The 15,448-nt window shown below is 42.3% G+C and overlaps 1 protein-coding gene across 1 annotated transcript in view; it reads right to left on the bottom strand.

Moving 5' to 3' along the window:
• Positions 1–12,335, bottom strand: part of SLC38A5 (solute carrier family 38 member 5) — a 56,372-nt gene extending 44,037 nt beyond the window's left edge. The window contains exon 1 of the mRNA XM_060762730.2: positions 12,130–12,335. The gene's annotated coding sequence lies outside the window, so the exon portion shown is untranslated. The remainder of the gene's footprint in view (positions 1–12,129) is intronic.
• Between the last annotated feature and the right edge of the window lie 3,113 nt (positions 12,336–15,448).

Genomic DNA, 15,448 nt, shown 5'->3' with positions numbered 1-15,448 from the left:
TCAAAATCCTGGCTACGGGCCTGGTTGGAAACATTACTTTTCACCATTGCGGCAAAAATCCAGTGGCTATTCTATAAAGGAAGGAATATGAGAATTGTCACCCTCCCATACAGAAAGAGAACTTTTTCCAAGACCTGACATTTATATATACACAGTGGGAGGTTGCTACAAACTTGGAGAAGAGCACGCAAACTCTCAAAGAAAGAAACACTTATGCTGGAACGCAAGACCACGTCACACTGCCTTCAACCTTGTTTGGCCTGAATATTTGCTTTGTGCGTTTACCCAGCCATGTGGACCAGGTCTACGAAATTCCCACATCTTCTGAGCAGGGCCAGGATATGGGCAGGGACTGAGAAAAAGGCACCTTTCTATTTTAAAGAAACAAAGCGACTGTGTGTTCTCCTGTGGGAGGATACTAGAATACTACACTCAAAACCAAAATGCCAGAGAAGAACGAATAGGGTAAAATCCTATACATTCATTTATTTGGAAGTTAATACTAATGTATAAAATGGCATCACAGCACGTATGTCAGGCAGTCTGAACACTATGGTGTCTTTCACAATTCACGATTCCCATGTACTGCTTCAATTCCACTCTAACTGCCATTGCCATGTCCTATGGAAACTGGGATTTGTAGCCAGAGGAACCTAAAAGTGTATGTACTCTAAGACACCCATATCCAAGAGGGATATGTTCCTGGACACCGCATAGACATACACATAATAGCAAACACTACTGAAATGAAGGAACTTTGGTGCAAGGATGCCACAGAGTTGTGCTGAAACTCCTAGACAATCACATCCTCTAAGGACGCCTGCCATAGATGCAGGAAAAACATCAGGAGAGAATGTTTCTAGAACATGGTCTTACAGCCTGAAAAACCTACGAAAACTCTTAGACAATGCTTATAAAGGACACTTTGTCAGGCAAGGATAAATGAACTGGCAACTGAAATAACACTTCTGAAGATCTGCTATATATTTTGTGCATTGGCATAATCTTTGTTCCTAACCATTCAGAGAGATAACCAGACATATGCTTTCTACAAAACAAAAGTGTGTTCATTCGTATCTTGGAAAAGCTACAAAAAAACCCCCGAGGAACCACAAGAACTAAGAATTTATTTAATTATTTAATGTGGAAACCACACTTCTCAGACAAAAAAAAATCAAGTTTCATTGTGCAAAATAGGTCCAGCACTGTGGTTAACTTCTTTTGGGTTTAAGCTTTCAAACCGCTTTAGAATTTGAAAGAGAATTTGAGAATGAATGAATTGTCCTACTAGACCAGTGGTTCTCAACCTGTGGGTTCCCATGTGTTTTGGCCTACAACTCCCAGAAATCCCAACCAGTTCACCAGCTGTTAGGGTTTCTGGGAGTTGAAGGTCAAAACATCTGGGGACCCACAAGTTGAGAACTGCTAACCTAGATGGAAGCCACCTTCCCATGAACCCTGTTCTCTTCTTTCAATAAAGGATGTTTTAGTTGTTTTAGAATCAAGCATCAAACAGCTAAAATCACATTCTCGTTATATTTATTAAATAATTTCATGTAAACAATTTGTGTTCAACTGAAAACTTCACAACAGGTGCCCTTTTAAGAATAGTAAAGGAAGTTACCATCCTGCTTAGTAAACAAAAACTCTCCAGCTCATTGTCAGAGAGAATGGCTACTATTTAATGTATATTTTTCATTGACTTTTACAAAAACACAAAAAGACGGAGTCAAAAAGAAACAATAGCTATAGTAAGGAAACTGGTAGAGATATTCAATGAATAAAAAGTACATAAAATTAACCTCTTGATAGCACAATATTTAGCTTTCATGATATAATTTAATGGTACAAACTTCCAGTGCATATTCCCTTGTATGCAGTGTTGGCTGGTAGCTCTGAAGTCAGGGAATAATGAATCCACTCCAAAATTTAGTATGAGTTTTGAAGGCTCTATCTGAGGTGTTGAATCCCATCCACAAAAGAGATCCTCAATGTCCCCACTATTTATGTGTATAGATATCAACTCACGTGCCAGAGAGAGGAACAACATCTGTGATGCTTCCTGAGAATAACACTGTATTATTTTGTGAGATCATTTTAGGCCAGGTGGCACAGGGTCATGGCTCCCTCCAGGAAGCAACAGCTGAGAGCTCGACTACTGCCACCTTTCGTATAATAATGATGATAAAATGAAGCTTAAATGGGGCTATTTACAAAGTTCTACAGCTGCCTCTGTCAAAGCAAACTTCTTCCCTGGGCAGTTTGCAAATTTCCCAACTCCTTCACATTAATTTTTTTTTAAAGTAAATGTTTTCTGAAATATGCTACCACCTCTCTCCTTATGATGTGGCCAGTTTAGATATGCCAGCTTTTATGCATGTCTGTCCAAACACACACACAGGCACAGAACACAGAGAGGTAGAATGCTTGTCAATGTTGTCAAAAACAGACAGCTGTCTAGGATCCAAGACCAACATCTTCCCCAAATCCCTGCTGTCTAAAGGCCATTTCCCACACGAAGGGCCTACTTGCTTCCTCCACGTCCTCACAGAGAAAAGACTAATGTGAGCCAGGGAAAAACAACACAAAGACAGCTGGAGTCATTCTTGTCATGAATCGCCAGCCCCGAATGTGCCAAAATTGCTTCCAGCTGTATCCCTTTCCATGCTTCCGTTCCTTCCAACAAGTATAATTGTGGGCTTATTCATACTGTGCATATGAGCTGTACCTGACCTTTACCTGGAAATGCTGGAGGAAGGCAGGGGGAGAGAAATGGTACTAGGAAACGATCTCTCTAAACAGCAGGAAAATGGGAGGCCTTAATCTCAGTGGTGTGGACAAACTCTGTTTTCACTGGTACATACACACCCAGAATGAATTGCTGCTCCCTCTTTCTCCTTCCTGGGAGAAGTGTTCTTGTCTCCACACTGTTTGCTGGGAGCCAGTAAGTACACTGTTATGGTTTGATCACTAGTCCAGCACTCCAGGAGACCTGGGTTTAAACCCTCAACTGGGCACATCTACACTGAGTGCTTAAGTCAGTTTCAGACTGATATTAAAGAAGATGGTTTCACTGCACAGATGATAACATAAGAAATTCTGAAATAGATTCAGGCCTGGATTGATTACAGAAATCACAGAGCACTGATGTGAATGAAAAGCTTTTGTTTATGCATTTTCATGGGTGTTGTCTAGATGCTGCAGTTTGAAGATAGCTTTGACCTACATTAAATTGTTGGTGTAGATGAGGCCACAGTTATAGAGTGCATCTACATCAGTGGTTCCCAACCTTTTTTTGGCCAGGGACCACTTTGACCAGGGACCACTCTCCAACATTAGTACCAAAAGGGTTACAAATCAGTTTTTGGTCAGCTTTAGATTTGGTTTGGATATTTTGGGTGCTGATTTCAAAAATTGCATTGGATTGACCACATCAGTTCTAGTCTTTGATACAGAACATGTCATTCAGTAGTTGCCATCTGCTCACCCACAGAAAACCATACTTAATAAGCCTTGCACTATAAGAGGGTTTTGTGAGACCAGTTGTTCTTGTTGCAACCGTGTAATAACGGCGAGGCTGCGGACCATATTTTAGTTCTTGTGCACCACTGGTGTTCCACGGACCACAAGTTAGCTTGATGCCACTTTCAGAGCCATGGCTCAACGCTTTGGAAACATAGATTTTGCAAGGTATTTAGCCTTCTTCATCACAGATGATGCTCCCAGGATTATATAGCAGTGAGTCATGGCAGTCAAAGTGGTAGCAAACTGCATTAATTCGACAGTGTACATGCACCCATGGAAAGCCTACTAGGAAGTCATACAGTCAAGCAGGATTCTTTGAAACATAGAGGAAAGTAACAGCACCTCTAAATAAATCTAGTAGGAAAAAACTTTATGATAGGGTTACCATGGTCAGAGTCATTTTGAAAGCATATAACAACGCTGTACGTTCCACGCAGTATTGGAATCAATGTCAAATGGGAAAGGGCAAGAGATGACAGGAGGCTCTGATTTATGGTTGAAATCTATCCACTTGCTGGGATTCAGGGAAATGACTGATAGACACACATTCCCCTACTTCACAAGGCTTCCAAGATTATCCTGACTTGGCCGAGGAACCCTGGAAAGGGGAGCATGCCTGTGAAGGGGAGGAGTTGTTGGCTCTGATCAACAGGGCTTAAAAACTTAAAGGCAGAGCGACATGCAGTGGAAATGAGGGAAGAATGCTTCTAAGCCTTCACAGCATGTCAGGGCTCCTTTATACATGCAGAGGCTCATCATCTGATGACAGCAGTGCCTAGTTATGCCTTGGACCAGAGATCTAACACATCTCTATTGTCTGACACACATCGCTTCTAAACCGAGCCAATCTTCATGTTCAGCTGTTTCTTTGTTACTTTGGTATTCTGTCTTTCCTCCAGTGACCTTAAGGAACTTTATATTCATTACACCTCAATGAAGATTGAAACTGTGTGCCTTCAAGTCTATCCAACTTATCTAGGGTAACAGTACGTTTTATTAATTAGCCCACTGGCTGTATCAAAAACATTTGACGAACACATACACATACAGTACAACGTAAGTTAAAATAAACAAGCTTATCTAAGAGTTTTTGGGGCTGAGAGGTATGATGCTCCCAAGGTGACGCAGTGGATTTCCATGGCTGAGCAAAGGTTTGAACCCAGGTTTCCCAAGCCACAGTCCAGTCCTTAAACCACCATGCCACGCTGATGCCCTCCCAATGAAGTACACCAGGCTTAAAGAAAATGACTAGTCCAAAGTCACCCGATCCAAAACCCATGATTTAGTGTGGACTTGAGTCTGAATTTCGGTTCAACACTAGTTCTAAAAAAACTAGATTACACATCTTTGTTTGGCTCTGTCTGCAATACTGAACAATTATGCGATCAATGCAACAAATATAAATGAACAAAATTACAAACAGACGTATTTCACCACTTTAGGAGAGTGTTTCTTTTAAAGATATATCACTGAGTTTGACACTTTGTTAACACATTTATGGGAACACGGCAAGCTGGCATAAAATACAGGTCAAGATGTCAGAGAACGTGTTTAACATGTTTTTCAACAGATGTAATCCCCCAAATGATGAAAGAAATCTGTCACAATATGTGACTTTCCTCCCCTTCCTATCTTGGATTTAACATGCAGAAAGGTACTTATAGGCGTAATCTGAATGTCTGATTACTTCTCTCTGAGGAAATCACTTCGTGGAATGGAAAACAGTCATAGGACATACACTCCTTACCATCTAAGGTTCCTTTCACACAGCTGAATAAAATCCCACATTTTCTGCTTTGAACTGGTAGTGTGGACTCCGATAACACAGTTCAAAGCAGATATTGTGGGATTTTCTGCCTTGATATTCTGGGTTATATGACTGTGTGGAAGGGCCCTGGGTGTCAGATAACTGTTTCATCCAACTTAATATTGTGGAAAACAGTCACCAGTGGTTTTCAACCTCTTGAAGCAGGATTCTTTCCCAGTCCTTCCAGGTGATGATGGAGATTGCAACTAGGTTGAAAACAGTAGTTATCAGCCTGTGGGTCCCCATGTGCTTTGGCCTACAACTCCCAGATATCCCAGCCAGTTTACCAGATGCTAGGATTTCTGGGAATTGAACGCCAAAACATCTGGGGACCCACAGGCTGAGAACTACTGATGTAGAACATATGATCTGTGATTAAGTTAGGACACCCTCCCAACAAACCATCAAGGGGAGAGGTGCACGTTAATTAAGCACAAACTCTTCCAATTGAGTCCTGAAATCTTGGCATTGCTCCTCTAAGGTCCCTTCCACAGAGCCCTATATCCCAGAATATCAAGGCAGAAAATCCCACAATATCTGCTTTCAACTGGGTTATCTGAGTCCATAGTCAGATAATGTGGGATTTCCTGCCTTGATACTTCTGAGATAGAGGGTTGTGTGGAAGGGCCCTAAGAATCAGGAAACAGAATGAAAGCATCTACATTCAATAATAGGTAAGCTCCCTGTTTGGAGACTAAGGATGCATCTATGCTGTAGAATGAATTCAGTTTGACATCACTTCTGTTGCCATGGGTCAATGCTATGGACTCATTGGAGTTTTCACTTCACAAAACCTTTATTTAGCCTTCTGTGATTCCATAGCATTAAGCCATGGCAATTAAAGTGCTGTCAAACTGCATTAATTATACAATGGAGAGCCAACCTAAGTCATGATCAGAAGGAAATGGAGCAAGGGTGGGAGATAGTATCAAAGAAGAGTGGAAACAAAACAAAGGTGCTGATAATTGGCATGGGGAAATCAAGAGAGATGAACATACTCAGCCCTGAAGAAAGTGTTTGTATGGGAGAAACTCTGTGTGTGTGTGTGTGTGTGAAAGGAGTGAAAAGAAGATCTGATCTGCACCATTTCCCACCCCAGTTTAGCTTAATTATGTTTCATGGCTTTTTAGCGGCGTGGAAAAACGTTAAAAAGTGTTCCCAGAGTAAAGAAGGACGGATTCCGAAAGCAACAAGTAAAGATTATACAATACGCGTATCAAGCAAATCATCCTGAAGGATTACATATCCTAGTGTTTCTAGATTTAGAAAGGATGTTGTGTCTATCCAGTCATTCTAGAAAGGGGACTCGGGTTTTGTCCCATAAATCCTGCTGATCGAGATGTCAAATAAACCTGCTGGAGTTTGATGGGAGTTCTCAGCAGGCGGGGGCTATATATCCTAAATCTATTTATTGTTGTTTATCCAGAGCTACAACTATCAATCCACCTTACATAAAGCAATATTCCAATTCACATATATCCCCCAAAACAAGTTAGAAGGAAGTTAAAAGAAGTGGAATGGAGGGAGAGGACCCCTTCTCTCGTTGCAATGCGCCTTTACCATCCTGGCAAAATGAAATGAAAAGGAATGTATGTTGAACATAATGGATGAAAATTAAATTGCACAGACAACTGAAAGAAATGGGGAATACATCCCTAAGTACACATCTACAGAATCAAAGAATACAGATTAAATTCTAACATCTGATGTATTTTAACTAACCTGTATTTCCAGTCATAAGGAGCAACCATTTCAATGCATATTTGGGTTGTAGTGATTATGAGCAGAAAACTAGAAGGAGGAAGTTTGGTTAGATTAAGTGTTTAGGAATAATATGTTGCAGTCTCACTTCTAGACAGGGATGGGAAATCAATAGCCCTCCAGATATTTCTGGGTGGCAGCTCCCAGCATTCTTCACCTCCATTTGTCTACTAACTAATCCAGATTAACCCACCACTTGCTAATTTTTTACACACACTCAATAACCCAGATTAGAATCAACATTCAAAAATATTTGATGCTTCTTGAAGCAAGTGCACAACATAACTAATCTAGTAGTTGTCACTGGCTGCTTTTATAACTATCTTGATTTCTGAAAAATGACATTTTAGTTGTCATAACTGTGCACTAACTTAACATATTCCTTTTTCCACAGCACTGTAAATACCCAGATTATATGATAAGATATCTGAAGGTTGTTAGTAAAGGTAAAGGTTTCCCCTTGACATTAAGTCTAGTTGTCTCCAACTCGGGGGGAGTCACTCACTCACTCAGCTTCAGAGGAAGGCAAAGGCATAATGCCTTCTGAACAGATTGTGCAAAGTAAACCCTGTGACAGGGTTACTATAAATCAGAAATTATTTGAAGACAGACAGCAACAACGTAACTAAATTCACTTTCACAGAAGGAAATCCTTACATGTTCTTTAGACATGTATCTGTTCAGTACTAAAATTGCAACAACAAAAAAAATCACTTCTACATCTACTATAAATTCTTCTATAAAAAAAATAATACCCACAGATTATTTATATAACTTTCAAGAAGATGACGACGACGGTGAAATAATTCAAGTTATATACTGACTCAGTCATCAATCAGGATGGAGACTGCAGTCAAGAAACCAGAAGAACACTAATATTTGGAAGTGCAACTATGAAGGAACTACACAAGGTCCTGAAGTGTAAAGACATAGCACTAACTTTAGGATGGCCCATGCAATTTGATTTCCAAATTCTATGTGTAGTTGTGAAAGCTGGACAGAGAAGAAAGCTGACAAAAAGAAAATAAACTCATTTGCAATGTGTGGCTGGAGAAGAGTTCTACGGATAGTGAAGACTGCTAAAAAGTCAAACAAATGGACCCAACAGCAGTGGTTCTCAACCTGTGAGTCCCCAGGTGTTTTAGCCTACAACTCCCAGAAATCCCAGCCGCTTTACCAGCTGTTAGGACTTCTGGGAGTTGAAGGCCAAAACATCTGGGGACTCTCAGGTTGAGAACCACTGTTGGAGCAAATCAACCCTTAAGTCTCTTTAGAAGTCCAAATGCCTACTGAGACTCTTCATGAGAAAAGAGGGCTCACCAGAAAAGACAAACATGTTTGTTAAGGCAGAAGGAAAAGAGGAAGACCCTATTCTCTATCAATGAAGCCAAAGCTCTAGGTCTGCAAGACTTGAGCAGAGCTGTCAATGAGGGGATAGATAGCCTGGAGGCCTCTCATTCATGGTCACCATGAGTCAAAGTCAATTTGATGTCAGATAACAACAAAAATTTCACAGTATTTCTTTACTGCAGCATTTTGGCTCTAGGACCTCTATGTTAATTAAACAGACTAAGTACGATTCTCGTGTGCATGTGACTGCCTGCCAACTCCCCCTCTCATGCATGCACATACCTACACTGAGCATGTTTCGGCCTCCTTTTAGCACTAAAAGTAAGCCCAAAGTCTCTATTTTGTAAAACCTTTGTATTACAGATTTAGCACCGCTTGTTTGGAATTCTGAAATTTGAAATATAGGCATTCCCCAAGTTATGAATAAGATAGGTTCTGTAGGCTAGTTCTTAAGCTGAATTTGTATGTAAGTCAGAAGAAGTATGTTTTTTAAAGTGTAACTCCAGCCAAATACATACATACATACATATGGCTTAAGTTACACTTTAATACACATATTTCTTCTGACTTACAAACATACATACATATATATATATATAGAGAGAGAGAGAGAACTTTGGGTAGCATAGTGCCCCCTGTTAAGAAGATTTCACCTCACTTTCTGTCCCTGTAACACTTGGATTTTGAAAAATTTGGCTTGTTGTGGAAACAAGGATTGGTGATAAAGCTTCAGTGGAGACATCTTTTCCCCAGGATAACTCTTCCAGGAGTAAATTTCCTTTCTAAGGGGTAGATTTCTCTCACTTCCTGTTATCTTGCCCCTGTTCTTTACTGTGAGTCATTTGTAAGTCGAGTGTTTGTAACTTGGGGACTGCCTGTACTCCAAAATTGTCCATGTGGGTGGCTGGACTACTGGCACCTATCTGTTACGAAATATTACTTTTATTTATTTATAACTATGGACTAAACCCTTGGGCTGGCTGAACTGCTGACCTGAAGGTCAGTGGTTCATATCTATGAAATGGGGTGAGCTCCCATCTGTCAGCTCCAGCTTCCCCTGGGAGAACATGAGAGAAGCCTCCCACAGGATGGTGAAACATCCAGGCGTCCCCTGGGCAACATCTCTGCCCAGACAGCCAATTCTCTCACACGAGAAGCAACTTGCAGTTTCACAAATCAATTCTGACATGACAATAAAATATATTAAATGTTACATGTGTAATATTAATTTATTGCTTATTAATTAATATAATAATATACAATGATTAATATTAAATTGAATATTAAAATATAGTGTACAGAATTACCTTCCGACTTTCTATATAATGTTGTATATTCAGACTTGGGGCCCACCTCCAAAATATCCATGTCTCCTTCCACACAGTTGGATAAAATCCACATTGAAGTGGATTATATGGCAGTGTGAACTCAGACAACCCAGTTCAAAGCAGATATTGTGGATTATCTGTCTTGATATTCTGGGTTATAGGGCTGTGTGGAAGAGCCCTATGTTATAGGCAAGTATTCCAAAATCCAAAACACTTCTGGCCCCCTTCATTTCAGACAAAGGATACTCAACCTGTATTTATCTATGTAAAGTGTGGGTTTACATGGTGGGCTTTGTATGTAATTTAAAATGTATTTCTCATATTTTAACTGCAAGCTTTGTATGTAATATTAAAGGTATTTCTTGTATTTTAATGGTTTGGGGGGCTTTGTGTATAATTTTAATGGTATTTCATGAATTTTAGCTGTAATGGGTGGCTTTGTGTGTAATTGTAAAGGCATTTCTCACGTTTTAACTGTATTGGACAAATCTGTATGTAATTTTAAAGGTTTTTCTTGTATTTCAATTATCTTGTGGGGAGTTCTGTATGTAATTTTAGTGGCATTTCTTGTATTTTAGCTGTCTTGGGGAGCTTTGCATAGTATTTCTTGTATTCTAACTGTATTGGGTGGCGTTGTATGCAATTTTAATGTCATTTCTTGTATATTAACTGTATTGGGGGACTTTGCATGTAATTTAATTGTCTTGTGGGGAGTTTTATATGTAAATTTCATGTAATTTCTTACATTTTAGCTGTCTTGGGGGGGCTTTGTATGTAATTTTAATGGTATTTCTCATATTTTAACTGCATGGGGGTTTTGTATGTACATTTAATTGCATTTTAACTGTGTTGGGGGGAATTTGTATGTAATCTTAAAGGCATTTCTCATACTTTAACTGTATTGGATGACTTTGTATGCAAATTTAAAGGTATTCCTTGTGTTTTAACTGTCTTGGGGAAGTTTAGTATATAATTTTAATGGCATTTCTTATATTTTAACTGTATTGGGAGAGCCCCCAGTGGCGCAGTGGGTTAAACCCTTGTGCTGGCAGGACTGAAGACCGACAGGTCGCAGGTTCGAATCCGGGGAGAGTGTGGATGAGTTCCCTCTGTCAGCTCCAGCTCCCCATGCAGGGACATGAGAGAAGCCTCCCACAAGGATAAAAACATCAAATCATCTGGGTGCCCCTTGGGCAACATCCTTGCAGACAGCCAATTCTCTCACACAAGAAGCGACTTGCAGTTTCTCAAGTTGCTCCTGACACAACAAAAAAAACTGCATTGGGGGGCTTTGTATGTAATTTTAAAGGTTTCTCTTGTATTTTAACTGCATGGAGGGCTTTGTATGCAATGTTAAAGGTACTTCTCACACTTTAACTGTATGAGATGGCTTTGTATATAATTTTAAATGTGTTGCTCGTATTTTAATTGTATTGGATGGGCTTTGTGTGTAATTTTAATGGTATTTCTTGTATTTTAACTGTATTGGGGAGGGGGAACTTTGCAAGGCATTTCTTGTATTTTGACTTTGGTATCCCCCCTCCCACAATGCTTAGTTAAAAATGTAATTATCTTTAATGTTTACTTGGGTGTGTTCCTTGGTTAGACGCCTTGAGTCCCTCTGAGGAGAAAGGCGGGATAGTAATAAAGTAAACAAGAACAACAACAATAACAGCGAGTTTATAGAGCAGGCCTGGGCCAACTTGGGCCCTCCAGGTGTTTTGGACTCCAACTCCCACCATTCCTGTCAGCCTCAGGCCCTTTCCTTTTCCCGCTTAAGCGGCTGAGGGGGAAAAGGAAGGGGCCTGAGGCTGACAGGAATGGTGGGAGTTGGAGTCCAAAACACCTGGAGGGCCCAAGTTGGCCCAGGCCTGCTACAGAGTGTGGGTGCGCCTCTTGCCCACTTTCAGGGCAGCCCACGTGGCAGAGACTAAGAAAGCAGAGCCCAAAGGGACTCCCTCCCTCTCTCCTCCTTGTAGACAGAGAAGAGGCCTCTCCAAAGGGCTACAGAGTGCACTACCCCCCTCCCCTCAAGACCCTGCCTCTCTCCTTCCCTTGAAGCCCAAGTCCCGTCCCCCTCCACCCTCCACAGCAAGAAAAGTTTGCCTATCCCTGACTGGGAGCTGTCTCCCGCCCTGTTGCCCCGGATGAAGGGGGCGACAGGGCGGGAGAGAGACAGGGCTGAGGAGAAAGGGTCTTTTTTGAGGAGAAAGGGTCTTCCCCCCCCCTTCCTCCTCCTCCTCCTCCCGCCCTTTCCTCCTCCTTCCGAGGCTGATGCAACCGCGCGCCCCAGTTGCAAGGCAGCGCCACGCGTCTTGAGGCTTGAAACCGAAGCTCTTCCGAAGTGCGCTCACTCACCAACTTTAGGTGGAGGAAGGAGGAGGAGAAGAAGGGCTTCTGCGATGAAGGGAAAGAAGAAAGACGGCGACAAACTCCAGGAAGGAGGGAGGGAAGGAGAAAGAGAGCAAGCACACAAGCCACGCGCCGAAGCCAGAGCGCGCAGGCAAAGGGAGCGACGCGAAAGACCAGACAGGCGGGCAGCGAGGCAGGCAGGCGCGCGCCCGCCCGCCCGCTCTCCCCCTTCAGCCAATCAGGCCCCGAGGAAGTTTGACGCTCCTGAAAGGAAGAGTGTGGAGTGGGGAGGGCAAGGGAAGGGAAATGGGAAAGACTGGGTTCCCGCCTGGAACTGGCAGCAGGTGGGTGCCCCTGCGTCTCGTCTACAGTGTGGAATGAAAGCAGCTTGGAACTGTCGCAGCTCAAGTCTAAGGGGTCCTTCAAGGTGGAATGGGCCCCCCATCCTGATCTGCTTTGAACTGGAATATATGGCAGTGTGGACGCAAGGCCGTTCCAGACAGACCTATATCCCAAAATATCAAGGCAGACAATCCCACAATATCTGCTTTGAACTCCCCCCCCCCCCCATGGACTATCATTAGAAAATGGTGTAGCATTAAAATGTACGCATTCAGAAGAAGACCTACAAGCCACTCTAAACACTTTCGCAGAAGCATACGAGAAGCTCTGTAAACACCTTCGCAGAAGCATACACAATTCAGGGTGCTGGTTTTGACCTACAAAACCCTTTACGGTTCCGGTCCAGTGTATCTGTCCAAACATATCTCCCTCTACGTCCCACCCTGGAATTTGAGATCATCTGGGGAGACCCTGCTCTCGTCCCCACAAGTGAGGCTGGTGGGGACGAGGAGCAGGGTCTTCTCAGTGGTGGCTCCTCACCTGTGGAACTCACTCTCGGGGGAAATTAGGGCATCAACATCCCTCCTCTCCTTCAGGAGGAAGGTAAAGATGTGGTTGTGGACCAGGCCTTTGGGCAATCTGACAACTAGATATGGACAACCAGATGGATAGGACTGAAAGGACTGATAATTGCGGAATTGGAATTTGAACTATGAGTTTTGAAACGCTGACCATCAATGAGGAGAAATGGTGGATAGTCTTTAGATGTCACATGCAACTCCTGGAACGATTCCATCAGCGTTGCCTCCAAAAAATCCTGCAAATCTCTTGGGAAGACAAGCAGACAAACGTCAGTGTACTGGAAAAAGCAAAGACCACCAGCATTGAAGCGATGCTCTCTGCCATCAACTCCGCTGGACCGGCCACATTGTCTGAATGCCCAACCACCATCTCCCAAAGCAGTTGCTCTACTCCAAACTCAAGAATGGAAAACAGAATGTTGGTGGGCAGGAAAAGAGATTTAAAGATGGGCTCAAAACCAACCTTGAAAACTCTGGCATAGACACCAAGAAGTGGGAAGCCCTGGTCCTTGAGTGCTCCAGCTGGAGGTCAGCTGTGACCAGCAGTGCTGTAGAATTTGAAGAGGCACGAATGGAGGGCGAAAGAGAGAAACATGACAAGCAGAAGGTACATCGAGCCAACCCTGACCGGGACCCACCTTCCACCTGGAAACCGATGCCCTCACTGCGGGAGAAGATGCAGATCAAGAATAGGGCTCCACAATCACCTATGTGCCCCTCGCCAGTACAACGAGCCTGGAATACAATCTTACTCAATCAACGAGGGATCGCCTAAGTGAGTAACCCACAATATGAAGGCAGACAATCCCACAATATCCGCTTTGAACTGGGTTATTTGAGGGCCCTTCCACACAGCCCTATAACCCAGAATATTAAGACAGGAAATCCCATGTTATCTGAGTGTGGACTCAGATACCCCAGTTCAAAATCTGTCAGTGCTCGAGTCCCATTATATACAATAGCATAGCAAAATGTCCCCGTTATAAAACAAGACAAGTCAAATGAGTGCCAGGGAGAGCTGGAGGATCCATGACATGATGGTAGTCTATATCAGGGTGCGCCTGTACATCAGCACAGTGCTTGGCAAAATCAGGCCTTTTTTCATAATGTTTTTCAAGCTTTAGTTGTTTGAATCTATGGATGCAGCTCCCATCAATAAGAAGGGACAACTATAGACATACACAATTCAGACTAAAGTTCGATTATGGGCTGTCCAACATGTGTACTTCAGCTTCTGAAATGCATTGTGCTGGATATGATGTGTCAAACTAGATCTGGGAAGTTGTCTTTGGCAGTGGATTTCACATAAAATAGATTTCCAAGTCCAGGCCAAGGACCAGCACTTACTTCTCAAAGTTTGCAATGTCTTGGGATCAGCACAATTGCAAGACAGCACATTTTTCTCATATCAACCTTCAAGATGTTGGGCCGCAACCCCAATAAATGGGGAGGGGTTATTATTCCAATCCCTGATTAACATAATGATGGAAGGCTTTTCTTCAAGGACCTTGGAAGACTATATATCTCAATTTCTTATTCCATCCTAGCTGTATAACATTTTTCATAGAGAGAAAACCAGAACTAGAACTGCAAAAGGTAATTGGCGCAGAGCCAACTTGAAACCTCTTTGTTGGGCCAAGGCTTTCTCCCTTTTTCCTTGTGTTATTATCTTTCCTGCTTTACTTTCCAGTGAAGTCCTGTTTCAGAGTTTTTAGTATCATTTACCACGATGTTAGTATCTTGCCCATACTCTTGAAGATGAAAGGTGGTTTTCAAACATTGAAGTACAATAAAATGTGTTGTTTTGTGCACCTTCAAGTTGTATCCAACTTATGGTGAACACATCACAGAGGTTTCTGGGCCTGAAAGTATGTGACTCACCCTGTGTCACTCAGTGGCTTTAATGAACATGAAAGAGGCACCAGGCAATGTGTGTGCATGGCCATGTTTACTTGATGGCATTCCTGGGCTTTTTACAATCCGTCTGAAGCATTTCAGCAAGTTACTTTGCTCAATGCTCAGTCCCATCAAGCTGCAATAGTCAGCCCCTATTCTGCAGCTACTTTGCATGTTGCGTTGTACTGGAGTACTGCTGTCTCGCCCCTTTTAGGCTCTTTTTCCTTCTACAAACCTCGGGGCTTCCCAAGGCTGCTGATATTTCCTTTTGCGAGTGATGGGTGGAGTGTTTGGGTACATAAACAGCGTCACTCCCTGCCTGGACTTCATGAATGGCAGAGAGTAATGACCATAGTAAAAAAAAAAAGGTCACAAGATGTCCATATGAAAAACTATTTTGACTACTGCCAACAAACGAATAGTCCTGAATGTGGCAGTTTAATCCAGTGAAGACTATTCTCAGTGTTGGCTGGTCACTGAGTACATTTCCAACTTTTCCGGACCAT

This window comes from Anolis sagrei, chromosome 2 (genome assembly GCF_037176765.1).
Source record: "Anolis sagrei isolate rAnoSag1 chromosome 2, rAnoSag1.mat, whole genome shotgun sequence".
Lineage (NCBI taxonomy): Eukaryota > Metazoa > Chordata > Lepidosauria > Squamata > Dactyloidae > Anolis > Anolis sagrei.
The sequence above is the reverse complement of the archived record's forward strand: the minus strand, read 5'-3'. Positions and strand labels throughout refer to the sequence as shown.